Genomic DNA, 15,876 nt, shown 5'->3' with positions numbered 1-15,876 from the left:
CACCATGATAAAGAATGGCCCCATGTTTTAAGAATTTGCATAGAATACCTGGAAGCTGAAAACAACCCAATTCTTGCATGGCCAGCATACTCATCGGACATGTCACCCATTGAGCATGTTTGTAATGCTCTGGATCAGTGTATATGACCATATATTCAAGTTCCTGCCAATATTCAGCAAGTTCGCACAGACATTGAAGAGGAAGGGGACCAACATTCTACAGGCCACAATTGACAACCTGATGCACTCTATGCAAATTACATGTGTTTCACTGCATGAAGCAAATTGTAAGGCGTTAAATACTGTTTGTATAGAGTCTAGTGCAAGTGTACCAGGGAAACAGATACAGGGGCTAAACAGTTCTTGTATTACTTCATACAAGAAAGTGCACAAAATATGAAGGGTTAAACAGTTGCAGGGTGCAGAGGCTGGGAACAAATTAAGCAGTAATAGATCCTAAAAGTTCAGCAGAAGTGTCAAGGTATAATTCAGTCTCTCTTACTGTACTTGTAAGTGTCCATGGCAGAGCAGAAAGGTTCCTGTGTGAACACGAGTTCCAGGGATCCAAAACAGAGGATGGCAGAAAAGGAGTTCTTCCAAAGACTTCAGGAGACCAGGTTACAGGCAGACTGCAAACAGGATTCAGAAGCACTGGTCCATCAGCTGAGATGGCTTAAGCAGGTAATTGGCAGGGAACAGGACAGGAACATAGAAGCTGAGGAATCCATATTGACTGAGGGCAAAGGTGAGGGAAACAGAACAGGAAGCAAAATAGCCAATGAAGAAAAAACAGAATAAAGCAAAATGACAAAACAAGGCAAAAAGCCTGAAAACCTCCAGATACTGACTGGTTATCTGCCCCCCCCCCCTCCCCGCCTCAACCGACCTCAGCAATACTGTAAAGCTGCATATTATAGAGTGGCCTTTTATTGTGGTGCGCCTAAGGCATACATGTCTACTAATCATGCTGTCTAACCAGCAACAATTTTTTAGAGAAAAAGTCCTTTTGTGTACATAGAAAAAGTCTTAGATGTTTAAGTTTATCTCATGAAAAATGGGAGCAAAAACAAAAGTGTTGCATTTATATATATATTTTTCAGTGTATCTTGCTATCCTGGGCCCCTTACTGATTAATATGTCCCCCATCCTGGTTTGTGTCGCCATCTTGAGCTCCTTCCTGGTATATATGTTCCCCTATCTGCCTCTAACGCATAAAGACAAAAACCATCCTACTACTCTTTCCAACTTCTCACATCCAGTTGTGCTCCCCTCTGTAGTTGATGACGTGACTGCTATGATAATGCGTGATATTACTGCCATGAAACGCCAATGCCTTGTACACAGAAAACAACATCCAGCCTTTCATTGACTGGCGTTTTCTATTTCAATGCAGCTTCAATGCACATACAAATTAAGAAGGCACTGGGATATGCCAGCCACCTCCACCCCCAGGCATAGTTGCGACATCATTATGCCCATGCATATCACACACAGTATTGATTTTTTGCATGCCCCTTTTTTATAGCCTAATCAGACAAATGAGTAGGCATCAAATTAGGCTTAATATTGCCACTATTATTTTTTACCTAGCAATTTTTGTTCACTCACTTTTGAAAAGGGGGAAATTGTATTAAAATTCAAGAGAAGTAAAACAATATAATATTCTAAAGGGTTAGTCTCAAGTTGCTTCTTTTCTTCTTAAGTAATTCACAACTCTGCAGTCTCTTTACAGTCTACTTGCTTCCTGGTTTCCAGTAGTCTATGCATTCCTCTTAAAATGATAGTTTTGCTTAGTAGCAGAGCTATAGTATTAGTAGAGCTATCCTGATGAGCAAAAGGGTTATCATGTTTGGAGCTTTTGACTTTCAGGCTCCATATCTCACCATCCACTACAGCTTTGAACATGAGACTATATTAATTTAGTAGACAATCATCTTGGCTATCTCATACATAAATTTGACTTGCAACTATCTAGCATTTGATTATTATGTAGTTTCTTATGTCACTGCATTATTACTATATTGCTCCTAAAAATCAAAATTTGAATTTGTATCTTTTTGTTAGTATCTAGTAAATTCACCTTTTGGCTATCCACACTGCCTGAATCCTTCTGGACATATTCTGGTTCAGATTCAAGTATGTCCCAACCGAAATCTGAGCCCAGGTCTCTTCTACACTGTCTCAATGTTGGTGCATACTGGTTGACTCACTTGGGTATGTATACAGCTTTTTCTTCCATGTTACCCACACGTGTTTGATTGGGTTGAGGTCTGGGGACTTTGACTGCCAATCTAACACCTCTACTTTATTGTCAGTGAACTATTCTTCGCTAATCTTGATGAAAGCTTCTGGTTATTGTCCTGCTGAAATACTTTGTATTTCCTTTCATACCCATAGTACTCAAGTGTAGGAAGTAATTCCTTTTGTAGGCTACTCACACATATAGTTCACCATTGAGACTAACATCATTTCTTGTTAAGTATCCAATGCCTTTGGCTATGAAACAACCCCATATCATCAGGCTTGCTCTACCAAACATGACAGTTCCTTCACTTTCTTAATCCATTAGCCTAATTAGACTAATTTGCACCTATCGGGGTTTAGTTTATTGACTTTTGTCTCCTCACTCCAAGTTACTCGTTTTCAATCTTCTACTGTCCACTTTCATACATTTTTGCAAACTCGAGCTGACATGTCTTATGATGATATTAAAGTCGAGGCTAGGTGAAGGTGAAGACCTTTTTTCGGGCCATCATTCCAGACTTGTGTAACAAGCATTGCATGATGATTGCATGGATGTATCTTACTATTAGTAAGCATATGAGCCACCTTTATTGCCATGTTCATCTCTCAAGAACTGGTAAACCTTGTGATGAGCCAACTTCTTGACTCTGATATTTTGCTTTTACATCCACCTCTTGGCTTTTCTGGTATCGATGAGCTGGATGATGCTGTTTCTCTTTTCTTGGGAAATCTTTTTTTTGGCTGCTCATCGATATGAACCAGTGATCTTTCGCTTGGGAATAAACCTAATAACACACTGAGCTATTAGGGAATGTCAGAACAGGTTGTCATTTGTAGCATACAGGAAGAAAACATTTTTTCCACCACCAGGAGCAAAACAGTAACATTACAGTGCCATGACAAGAATCTGCATTACTAAACATATGCTAAATAGTTGCATGACAAATTTATTTGTGAGATGACCAAAATTATTGTCTATAAAATAATGGTAATCTGATTTTCTAAGCTGTGGGTATGGGTACGTTTATGGTAAGCAATGGAGCCTGTAAATAAAAAGTTCAAAACATTGCTGCGCTTTTGCTATTCAGTGTATGAAGCTCAGCACAAGTTCTACTGTAACACATTCATTTAAGATTGTCTTTGCATTAAAGAGCTTAGAAGGGGTTGTTATGTATGAATTTTAATTTCACAGTGAAGCAATTCACTGTGAATCATATTTCCTGGTGAGATTCAACAAAGCTAGGGAATACATATTTCAGAAGTCTTGCTTATGACTAGTGAATAGAGATAAGTGGAAATTATAAAATTTGAGGTCACCAAATAGTGTACATTTTATAGGAAAATTCGATCTGCAGCAAATTTATTCTCCACAAATTGAGTGCCTATTATTAAAGTCTGATCCCGAAGCACATTAAACTTAATGCAAAAAAAAATAATACTCATCTCTCTGCTCACTTCCACAACTCACTTTCTCCAGTATGGTCCTTGACACCTCTTCTTACTGCCACAGCATTGAACTCTGGGCATTTTCAGCCTTGATAGGGACTTCTGGCCATAGCTAAGCCCAGGACTTGTGTAGTGTAAAGTCACGGCACATTTTGGGATGAAACATTATAACAACCTTTTGATGAGAATGAGCAGAGACTCTGATCTGGTAGCATCTGGAATTACAAGCCTACCATCAAGATGGCCAGGGTTTCCATGCACAAAGACAGTAAGGTCCTGAGGACTGTACATGGGTGAGCAGCAGAGGAGGCTGGACAGGTGAGCCAAGAGGTAAGTATTATCATTTTTTTTAAACCTTTTGCTGGCTTTCTACAGTTTATCAACATGGTACTTGGCAAAATATCTGTATTGTGGAAAATACAGATTTTTGTAAAATTTGAGCAGAATTCAATTAGATTACAATTCCATTAGACTAAATTCACCCAACTCTTCTAGTGATAAGTTGTGATTGTGGGATTTTGACTATTAAGATGTATACTTCATTAACATTCTTCACAACCAACTTGTAACCACATGTTTATTTTCACTGGAAATTATTACAAAATATTCATTACAATTTCAAAACACTAATCTTCACCTACTGTATGAACAACTGAGAATACCACACATACTGTCACCTAGATTTTTTACTTCAGATGCATTTTGTATTTCTTCTTGACAAACATAAAAGTAAGTAAGCATTACGCTGTAACCCCTTGTAATGCACAAAACCTGTGAAATAGGGGACCTTCAAAATAATTGATTAGTGCCCAAGGCATTCAGAAATACTGACAATTAGTAAAAGTCAGATATAATTGTCCCTCAGGCTGAATGTGTAGACTTCTGTACTGGAGTTCATTACATCAATAAAATCAACAAAGACATGAATGTTGTGAAAGATTAGAAGCATAATATATGGGACCATCGATTGTTCTCCATGACTGTTGAGATATGTTTAAGATTTTAAGATGCAGAAATAGCTTCTTTTTAGCACACTGTCATTCTTTGTGTAAAGTTACATTTATATCATGTAGGTTTCTTTACAAATGATAGTATACATAAATATATTTAAACCTCAAACTCGTTCCCCTTAATATTTTCTTGTGTTTATCATAGCTACTTTGATAAACTGTATTCTAACTTTTATATTATTATCTGCATTGTCAAATATATGTTATTGCAAACATTAATACATATATATATATATATATATATATATATATATATATATATATACATATATATATATACATATATATATATATATATATTAAAAACTGCTGCACTCAATTTAGATGACTTTACGACATGTACTGTATAAAAATGGAAAAATTGTATTTTATTATCAGGTTTTACACATTACAGGAAATATCACCTAGGTTGTACATGATCCTGGGTAAAGATTGTACAAAATAACCTATTCAGAATAACACCGTCTAAAAAATACTTTTATTAACAACTTAAAAAGCATGGGTTAGCCATCGAGTAGCGGGGGATATCAAATAATTTATGACGTCCTCCGCTGGTAGGAAGGGATAACTTAGGATACATCTGGATGACATTGATATTATCTAAAACTGAACAAAATAACCTAATTGCCTCTGTACCCCATTAGATGGGATATTATTAATATATGCACGTGGCACTTTTTGTATTTTACTTGTATTCATATTTCTATGACTGCTTTTTAAGTTGTTAATAGAAGTATTTTTTAGAAGGTGTTTTTGATGACTTTGGGCAGATCAAAGTGCACATGCGCAGATGACCGACCGCCCCACCCTACAGATGAGTATAATAAAGGGTTTTTTTTTGTTCTACAGAGCAGGCACGGCATTTACAGTTGAAACCACAAGTTTAGATACACTATCTAAAAAGACACATATGCATGTTTTTCTCACTATCTGACATGAAATCAGAATAAATCTTTCCAGTTTCCAGTCAATTAGGATTAATAATAATAATAATAATAATCTTTATTTCTATAGCGCCAACATATTCAGCAGCGCTTTACAATTCAGGAGGCTCATATACGTATACATATCATATACATAAACATATACAAACAAGTAACAATTATAGAAGATACAATATTTAAAGGGAAAAATGGCAACCCTGCTCGTGAAAGCTTACAATCTACAATGAGATGGGGGGAGGGGCAAGGTACAAGTGCTTATTTACAATGACAATCCAGCCATCTCATGGGGGATAGATAATGCCTTCCTGGACCAGTTGGCCAGAGCCTTGAGATGCATTTGGGTGCCATGGAGTTTCACGTGGGGTTATGTTCTGAGAAGTTGTAGAGGGATTAGGTGAAATTAGTTTGGCTAGGGAGTGTGATAGGCCGCCCAAAAAAGATGAGTTTTTAGGGAGCGTCTGAAGCTGAGTAAGTTGTGATTTGTCCTAACTTCTTGGGGTAGAGCGTTCCAGAGGTTTGGTGCAGCTCGGAAGAAGTCTTGGATTCGGGAGTGGGAGGTTCGAATTAGTGTGGATGTTAGTCGAAAGTCATTTGCAGAGCGTAGAGAACGGGTGGGATGATAGACAGAGAGGAGGGTGGAGATGTAGGGGGGTGCTGCACTGTGGAGAGCTTTGTGGGTGAGAACAAGCAGTTTGAATTGGATCCTGTGATATAAGGGCAGCCAGTGCAATGACTGGCACAGAGCAGAGGCATCCAAGTAGCGGTTAGCCAGATAGGTGACCCTAGCTGCTGCATTAAGGATGGACTGTAGAGGGGAGAGTCTAGTTAGGGGGAGACCAATTAATAGAGAGTTACAGTAGTCAAGGCGAGAGTGGATCAGGGCCACGGTGAGGGTTTTTGTCGTTTCCATTGTGAGAAAGGGGCGGATTCTAGAGATGTTCTTGAGGTGCAAGTGGTAGGTGCGGGCAAGAGATTGTATGTGGGAGGTGAAGGAGAGATCGGTGTCAAGTATAACACCAAGACAGCGGGCCTGCTGCCTAGGACTTATCGTTGTGCCACACACAGAGAGGGAGATGTCAGGTTTAGGAAGGTTGGGAGATGGAGGGAAAAGCAGAAGTTCAGTTTTGGAAAGGTTAAGTTTCAGATAGAGAGCAGACATGATGTTGCAAACTGCAGTCAGGCAGTCACTTGTGTTCTGTAGTACAGCGGGGGTGAGCTCAGGGGATGAGTTGTATAGCTGTGTGTCATCAGCATAAAGATGGTACTGGAAGCCAAATCTGCTGATGGTCATTCCAATTGGGGCAGTTTAGAGGGAGAAAAGAAGAGGGCCAAGGACTGAACCTTGAGGGTTACCAAAATCATTTATATTTGCCAAATTCCAGAATAATGAGGGGGAGAGAGAGAGAGAGAGAGAGAGAGAGAGAATGTTTTAAGGCACTTTTATTACTTTCTGTAAAGTCAAATGTTTACATACACTAAAGGGTGCTTTACACGCTGCAATATCGCTAACGATTTATCGTCGGGGTCACGGTGTTTATGACGCACATCCGGCGTCGTTAGTGGCATCACAGCGTGTAACACGTACGAGCGATCTTAAATGATCGCAAAAGAGACAAAAATCGTTGGTTTTGGAGAGGTCGTCCAAACACCAAAAATTGTTGTCTCGTACGTAGCGATGTTGTTCCTCGTTCCTGCGGCATCACACATCGGTATGTGTGACACCGCAGGAGCGACGAACATCTCCTTACCTGCGTCCACCAGCAATGCGGAAGGAAGGAGGTGGGCGGGATGTTATGTCCCCCTCATCTCCGCCCCTCCGCTTCTATTGGCCGGCCGCTTAGTGACGCCGCAGTGAAGCCGCTATGACGCCGAACGCACCGCCCACTTGAGGGAGGGATTGTTCGGCAGTCACAGTGACGTCGCTGACAAAGTATGTGCGTATGACGCTGCCTTAGCGATAATGTTCGCTATGGCAGCGATCACCAAATGTCGCACGTACGATGGGGGTGGGTGCTATCGCGCTCGACATCGCTAGCAATCGCTAGCGATATTGCAGTATGTAAAGCACCCTTAAGAGTATTATGCCTGTAAACAATATGGGACAGCCCATGTGATGATGTCATGTCTTTGGAAGCTTCTGATAGGTTTATTGCCAACATCTAAGTTAATTAGAGACACATCTGTGGATGTATTTTAAAGCACACCTAAAACACACTACTTCTTTGTGTAGCATTATGGGAAAGTCAAAAGAAATCAGCCAAGATCTAAGAAACAGAATTGTGGATTTGCACAAGTCTGGTTCATCCTTGGATGCAATTTCCAGATATCTGAAGGTGCCTTGTTCATCTTTACAAACAATTATAAGCAAATATAAACAAGATGGGAATGTCCAGCCATCATACCGGTCAGGAAGAAAACATGTTCTGTGTATCAGAGCTGAACGTGCTTTGGTCAGACATGTGCATATTAACCCAACAACAAAAGCAAAAGACCTTTTGAAGATGCTGGTGGAAGATGGTAAGATTGTGTCATTATCCACAGTGAAATGAGTACTTTATCCACATGGGTTGCAAGGCCACTCTACCAGGAAGAAGCCTTTACTCCAAAAGAAATAAAAAAAAAACAGATTAATGTTTGCAAATGCACACAGGAACAAAGACCTTAATATTTGAAGACATGTCATGTGGTCTAACAAAATTTACTGTTTAGCCATAATGAATATCATTACGTTTGGAGGAAAAAGAGAGAAGCTTTGAAGCCGAAGAACACCATCCCAACTGTGGAATGGGAGGGTAGCAGCATCATGTTGTGTTTTTTTTTTTTGCTGCAGGAAGAACGGGTGCACTTCACAAAATAGATGGCATCATCAGGAAAGAAGATTATGTTGCAATACTGAAGCAACATCTCAAGACATCAGCCTGGAACTTAATTCCTGGGCGGAAATGGGTCTTCCAAATGGACAACGACCCAAGGCATACTGCCAAACTGGTTACAAAATGGCTTAAGGATGACAAAGTCAATGTTTTAGAGTGGCCATCACAAAGCCCTGATCTCAATCCTATTGAAAATTTATGGTCAAGGCTGAAAAGTCATGTGCGAGCAAGGCAACTAGAGATGAGCAATCCGAACCCATTAAATGAAATGGTAGGCAGAAGTGATGTGTTGTTAATTGGTGTAGTGGTGCTGTAAAAGGAAAAAAAAAGGTTAAAGCAGTACATACTTACCGAGTTCCCATGGTTGCAGTGCTACTTCCAAGTCCAACAATCATTACTAATGCACATTCACTGCTTTCCCCTTCCACTGGCATCTCTGGCTGCCATTGGACCATGCCCCCACCTTCTGAGATATCATCTGTTATTGATTGCAATCGAACATGCTGTCTGTGTCCTTATACTGGTGATAAATAAATAAAACAATTGGTGTAGGATCCCTCCTGTATTGATACCAGCAGAGGTAAAGCATACGTCTCAAGGTTGCAGGCCCCAGCTGTGCGCTTATCTTGGCTGTGTACCTAACAAGAACAACCACATGCGATTTTATTGATTTATTTTATTATTTAAATAAATAAATCATTTAAAAAAACTGCTTGCTGTTCCCCCCAATTTTGATACCCAGCTAAGGTAAAGCCCGACAGCTGGGGTCTGGCATTCTCAGGCTGGGGAGGCCCATGCTTATTGGGCCACCCCCAGGCTAAAAATATCAGCCTACAGCCTCCCGGAAATGTCATATCCATTAGCTCTGCTACATTACTGAAGGCACAGCGAGTGATCATGGAACATGACTGCCCACTGTGTGGTTCAGGCAGAGACTTGAGCCGCAGCAATGAACGGTGATGTCACGTTGTCATGCAGAGCTTTTTTCCTTGTGTCATATCCTATTTTCTGCATGTTGTAGCACCCGTGTTATTTGTTTACACATAGCAACGTTGGTGCACCCCACTCTATTTTTTACTATTTTTTACTTTTTTTATAATTAGGCCAAATGTTATGGGCAAAGCTAAAAGAAGGGCACTAAACTGTTTGTCTGATGTTACCCGAAAAAGGAAAATAGCTTTCAAGAGCAATCTATGACCCCTCTGAACTGAGACATATCATTGCAGAGCAGAACAGGCAAAACTGTTAGCAGCTACTTGCTGGTATATTTTTAGCACAATTAAAAACTAAAGTTTCCTTTAATGAAGTAAGCAATACAGAGATACACCTTAACTCGAACTGTAAAGTACAAAATCTTAATGCTCAGGAAACAGTAATATGGTCCTAAATCCCATCCAAACAATGTTTTGGGTTTTTTTGTGGTTTCATTTTTTCTCCCGTTCTTTGAACAGCCATCACATTTTTATTTTACCCTCATTATATCCATATGGAAACATGTTTTTTGAGGAATAAGTTGTAGTTTTGAATGATGTCATTAATTTTACTATTCATTGTAAAGTAAAACAGTAAACAAATTTTAAGTGTAGTGAAATTGTGAAAGGACTATTCCACAATTCTTTTTGAATTTTGTTCTTTCTGTGTCCATTGTGCCATAAAAATGGCCCTTCAAAATGATCCTTTAGGTCAGTACAAATTCAACAATTTAATGATAACAAAATTCTGATATTAGTAAAAAAAAAAATTCGTTTATGTTTAGAGATGAGAAAACCCAAGGTTCGGTGTTCAGAATTTTATGGAACAACTGAGTTCGGGTTAAGAGTTCAGGTGCTTTATATGTGAACTTCAGTTGCGCGAGCATCACTATGCTCAGGTATGCTCAGAGCTCAGCCCAGTGCAAGCCACTTGCAGTGTTTGAATGGCGCGCATTGCGGGTAACAACATTGTGATCTGATGTAGTGTGCACCAAAAAAAAAAAAAGAAAAGATAAACCCCGCCTATTCGCCCCTAGAACTGTTTCCTTTATGGCTTGCTGCATGTGGACTGACACCTGAACTGCCCAAGAAATTTCCATTGGGGTTCAGGTCAAGTTCAGGACCTTAACCAAAATGAATTTAAAGTTTGGCTGACCCTGCCAAACTGAACTTCAATGGGTCCGCTCGTATCTATTTGTTACCATTTTTTAAAACCTTTAACTTTTTATTTGTGCTATTAAGCTTTGTGAGAATTTGTTGTTGTGGTGCAAGCTGACATTGTTATTGACGTCACTCTGGGGTGCATACATCATTTTAATTACTTGTTGTTTTATTTTAATTTTTTTTATTGTTGTTCAATTCTGACATTTCATTTTTCTTTTGCTTCATAGTATTTACCATTCAAGTTAAATAAATTTATTTTTTGATGGATAACAATACCAAATATGCTATTTTTTTTAATAACTGAGTTTTAATGAGGAAATGTGGTGTTTTTAATTAACTGGGGGGGGGTTGTTTTTTGTAATCAATAATTTTAAAGCCTTTTTTATGTATTTTGATTTTTTTTTCTATAGTTTCTTTAGGGGACTTAAACCTGCTATTGTCTAATTGCTTGTTTTTCATGTTTTAATGAAACAATATTCCGGTATAAAGAAAATAATTATACCCAATGAAGTTCAGTTTAAATTTTAGCTATTTTCTGTGTATCAGCTGTTGATCCAACCCCAATTAACCCAATATATACCTTACACAGGATGATTAGAAGGGGTTAAGAAACCTAAAGCTACAGCATTGGCATCAGCAGTAATGAGTAGAATGAGTTGCTGTAATTTTATAAAAGATTGTGCTGTGAAAAATTACCTTGAGTGATGATTCCACAGGTCAGTACAATTATGGCGATACTAAGCTTGTAGATACTTTTTTAATTTTGCTAGTGAAAAAATTCAGAAGTTCTAAAAAAAATGTTTGCCTTTGCTGCCATTTTTCAAGATCCATACATTTTTTCTTTTTTAATCTATTGTGCTGTGTGAGGACTTATTTTTTGTGAGGTAACTGATGTACAATATTTATTGAAACCATTTGGGGGTAGGTACGACAAGCTATCACTTTTTATTGCATTTTGCATTTACTGAATTTCTTTTGTTTACATTTTTTTTCTCATTTATTAATCAAGTTAATTAATTTTTAATTATTTTTTATATTTTAATACACCCAACTTTTACAAATCTGGTAATACCAAATATGTTTATTTTCTTTAAGATTTTATTATTTCTTTATTTTTAATTGAGAAAAAGAAATGATTTTCAATTTTTCGTAGTTCATTTTTTTCATTTTTAATCTGTTTTTCTAATCTGTGATAATTTAATCAGTTGTGCAATATACTGCTATACAACAGTAAAAATTCAGGTTCTCCTATGAAGTCCACTGATTGAATGGCCTTCACAGGAGGTCAAAGATGGAGGTGACTGCTAAAACAACCCATCGACCCTGCAATCGCTACTTGGGCACCAAGTGGAAGCTACTACCTATGCACACCATCGACCACAGCATTTAAATGACTAAGTCAGATTGACAGTGGCATTTAAGTGGTTAAACTAGTGGGCAGACCTTGCTCCAAATGCAGTAATAAACTGCAGATGCCAACTATATATCATAGCTGGCATTTGCCTGGTATAGCCCCATGTATGAGCCAGCTTCATACATGGGAAACCACCTTATATATGCAAGGGGATAGGAAGGACCTGTCACCAGGTCAAAAGTGTCCAGATTTTACATTTTTTTTATTCCCATTGCTCCAAGTATTACATTTTTTAAACTTTTCCACACTGTTCCTTATTGTACCTCTATATTTAGCTTAATTTTTATCGACGTTACTAAGGAGGTGTAGTTTAATGGTAATTATGCAGAGCAGCTTAAAGACAAGCCCCGGAGGATCCTATGAGCAATAGTCCTCTAATAAAGACCATAAAAAAAGAACTGATATCTATGGAACCAAGTGGCAGATAAAAAAAACAACAAAATAAGGAATACTCAGTGGAGCATACTGTGTGAATAAAATTACTTTTACTTGGTGAAAGATCCTCTTTAACCCCTTAACGACCGCGGGCCGTAAAATTACGTCCTAAATGACATAATCTTACTGCCCGCGGTCCTCCGGCGGCAGCATGCCGCGATCGGCACACATCTCAGCTGATTTTCACAGCTGAGATGTGTGCCTGCTAGGCACGAGCAGAATCGTTATCTGCTCGTGCCGATTAACCCCTTATAATGGCGCTGTCAATACATGACAGCGCCATTATAAGCGCAATCGCGGTAAAGTTTTACTTACCGCCGAAACCGGAAGTCACGTGACGCGATCACGTGACTCCCGATAGTTGTCATGGTAGTACAGGGTCATGTGATGACTCCTGTACTACACATGAATTGGTTTCACTTTCGCTGTGCCCGGGGCACAGCAAAAGAGAAAGACAGCGTATCTGCTGTTTACAGCCTTCCAGCTGTGATCAGCAGATACTGCAGAGCGATCGGAATGCTGATCGCAATAGCCCCCTAGGGGGACTAGTAAAATAAAAAAAAAAAGTAAAAAAATAAGTTTTAAAAAATTAAAAAAAAACAAAAAAACCTAAAAGTTCAAATCACCCCCCATTCGCCCCATTGAAAATTAAAGGGTTAAAAAAATAAAAAATATACACACATTTGGTATCGCCGCGTTCAGAAACGCCCGATCTATCAAAATATAAAATCAATTAATCTGATCAGTAAACGGCGTAGCGGCAAAAAAATTCCAAACGCCAAAACGACGTTTTTTTGTCGCCACAACTTTTGCGCAAAATGCAATAAGAGGCGATCAAAACGTAGCATCTGCGCAAAAATGGTACCGTTAAAAACGTCAGCTCGAGACGCAAAAAATAAGCCGTCATTGAGCCTAAGATCCCGAAAAATGAGAACGCTACGGGTCACGGAATATGGCGTAAAACGTGCGCCACTTTTTTCGGACAAACTTTCGATTTTTTTTTAACCCCTTATATAAAAGTAAACCTATACATGTTTGGTGTCTACGAACTCGCACTGACCTGAGGCATCACACCCACACATCAGTTTTACCATATAGTGAACACAGTGAATAAAATATCTCAAAAACTATAGTGCTATCGCACTTTTTTTGCAATTTTTCAGCATTTGGAATTTTTTTGCCATTTTCTAGTACACAATATGGTAAAACTGATGGTTTCATTTAAAAGTACAGCTCGTTCCGCAAAAAATGAGCCCTCACATGACCATATTGACTGAAAAATAAAAAAGTTACGTCTCTCAGAAAAAGAATGGCGAAAAAAAAAAACGGAAAGCGAAAAATCGGCCGGTCGTGAAAGGGTTAAAACACCTTTGTTATATAAATAATAAATCTGTTTTCTTCCTCTAAATAAATCTTTTGTTTTACTGCATAACGTATTACCAGTCTTTTGGCAATAATATTTTGAGGTCAATAAAGCTGTACAGTTTCATTAGATTATTTTTTGGATGTTACTACTGATTTTTCAGATGATATGTAGTTATTTGTTCCTGTGTTTATACTCCATGTTCAATTCTTCATCGATGTCACCACAAGCAATACATTGCTTTTTTTCCATTGCATTGCTTTGCCAGCTCCACTTACAAAAACTTCCCATCCATCCAGTGCTGTACATCAGGCCCATAACTAGATAACTTTTTATGTGAATCTACCACAGGGCATAGTGTCAAAAGTCTGGCAGTGTTAGAAAAATGGCTTTCTTATCTCCTTCTCAGTCTTTAAACTGTTTAAGGTGTAAGGTCATTTCAAGGGTGGCAAACCAAATACCAGCTTGCGTCCTCAGGCAGTAGTTACAGTACTGCACTAGATATCGATCCATGCGATGATATGCTTGGTGTCAGATGTGTTCATTTTTTCTGTATTTTCTTTCCTTTCAATATATTCTTTGAGGCAAACTGTCTGTATTTTATGCTTTCCCCAATATCAAAAATGTTATATCTCCCATTGTGTCTGTCTATCACTTCTATTCTCAGAGATAAAATTTAGCTTTTACTTTAGACTGTGAAAAAAGGTTTAAATCATTTACAAGACTATTGTTACACATTTCAAAATCTGACCTCACCATGACTGCCGAATGTGCACAATAGAATTATAGCCGGAAATTTCTAGCTTAGTCAAAGAGTTCCTAAAAAATAATGTGTAGCTATAAAATAATTAAAAGGTACACTCTGTAATTTTGAAGGTTATTGAACTTTTTATTCTACTTTCTTAAATAATGTCTACTCCACAATAAAATGAAAAAGTTGTGGTAATTAATTAGCTTATATCTACGTACATGCAATTGATGATGCAATTTTAATATTGAGGAGCGTACAGTTAATATTAAACATGTCAGCAATTATCTAGGTACATATTTTTCTAAAGGTGTTTTTGACATTCATTTCTCACCAGGTGTTGGCAACAACCCTTTCAATCCACATAGGCAAAGAAATGAAAACATAGATGTCCAGAAATTTAGTGATGAGAAATGAGAAATAGCACAGGGAAAAGTATGGAACACGCTTACTGAAATGTATTCAAAACCTCTTATAAAAGTCTTTGTTGATGATGACAGCTTCAAGACACATCCAGTATGGAGATACTAGTGACAGCATTGTTCAGGTGTTTATTTTGGCCCATTCTTCCACACAAACATTCTTCTAATCCTGAAGGATCAGTGTACTCTTTCTATGAACTCTGAGCTTTAGTTCCTTCCATACATTTTCCATTGGATTCATGTCAGGTGACTGTCTCTGCCATTCTAGCAGCAGTATTCGCTTTTTCTGAAACCAATTGAGAGTTTCCTTGGCTGTGTATTTGGGATCATTATGTTGCTGAAATGTCCACCCTCATTTCATCTTCATCATCCTGAGAGATGGCGGCAGATTTTCATGAAGAATGCCCTACTACATTTGTCTATTAATCCTTCCTTGAAATTTATGAACTTTGCCAGTGCCATATGTTAAAAAACAGCCCCACACCATGTTGTGCTAATCTCCAAACTTCCTTTTTGGGATGGTGTTTTTTTCGGCTGATATGTAATGCCTTTCGGCCTTCAAACATGGTGTGTATTATGGCATCCAAAAAATTCAATTTTATTCTCATCAGACGATATCCTCCCAGCATCTCACAGGCTTGTTTCCATGTTGTTGAGCAAACTTTCAATGCACTTGAACCTGCTTTTTCTTCTGCAACGGAGAGCTGCAGGGTGAATGTGCATACAGGTCATGGAAGTTCAATACATTACTTATTGTTTTGTTCTAAACAATTGCACCTGCTGATCCCAGTTTTTTTTGGAGTTTTTCACAGGTGTTTCTTGGCGCTTGGACAGCTCGTTTA

The sequence above is a fragment of the Anomaloglossus baeobatrachus genome, chromosome 4 (genome assembly GCF_048569485.1).
Source record: "Anomaloglossus baeobatrachus isolate aAnoBae1 chromosome 4, aAnoBae1.hap1, whole genome shotgun sequence".
Lineage (NCBI taxonomy): Eukaryota > Metazoa > Chordata > Amphibia > Anura > Aromobatidae > Anomaloglossus > Anomaloglossus baeobatrachus.
Note: the sequence above shows the minus strand (reverse complement) of the source record.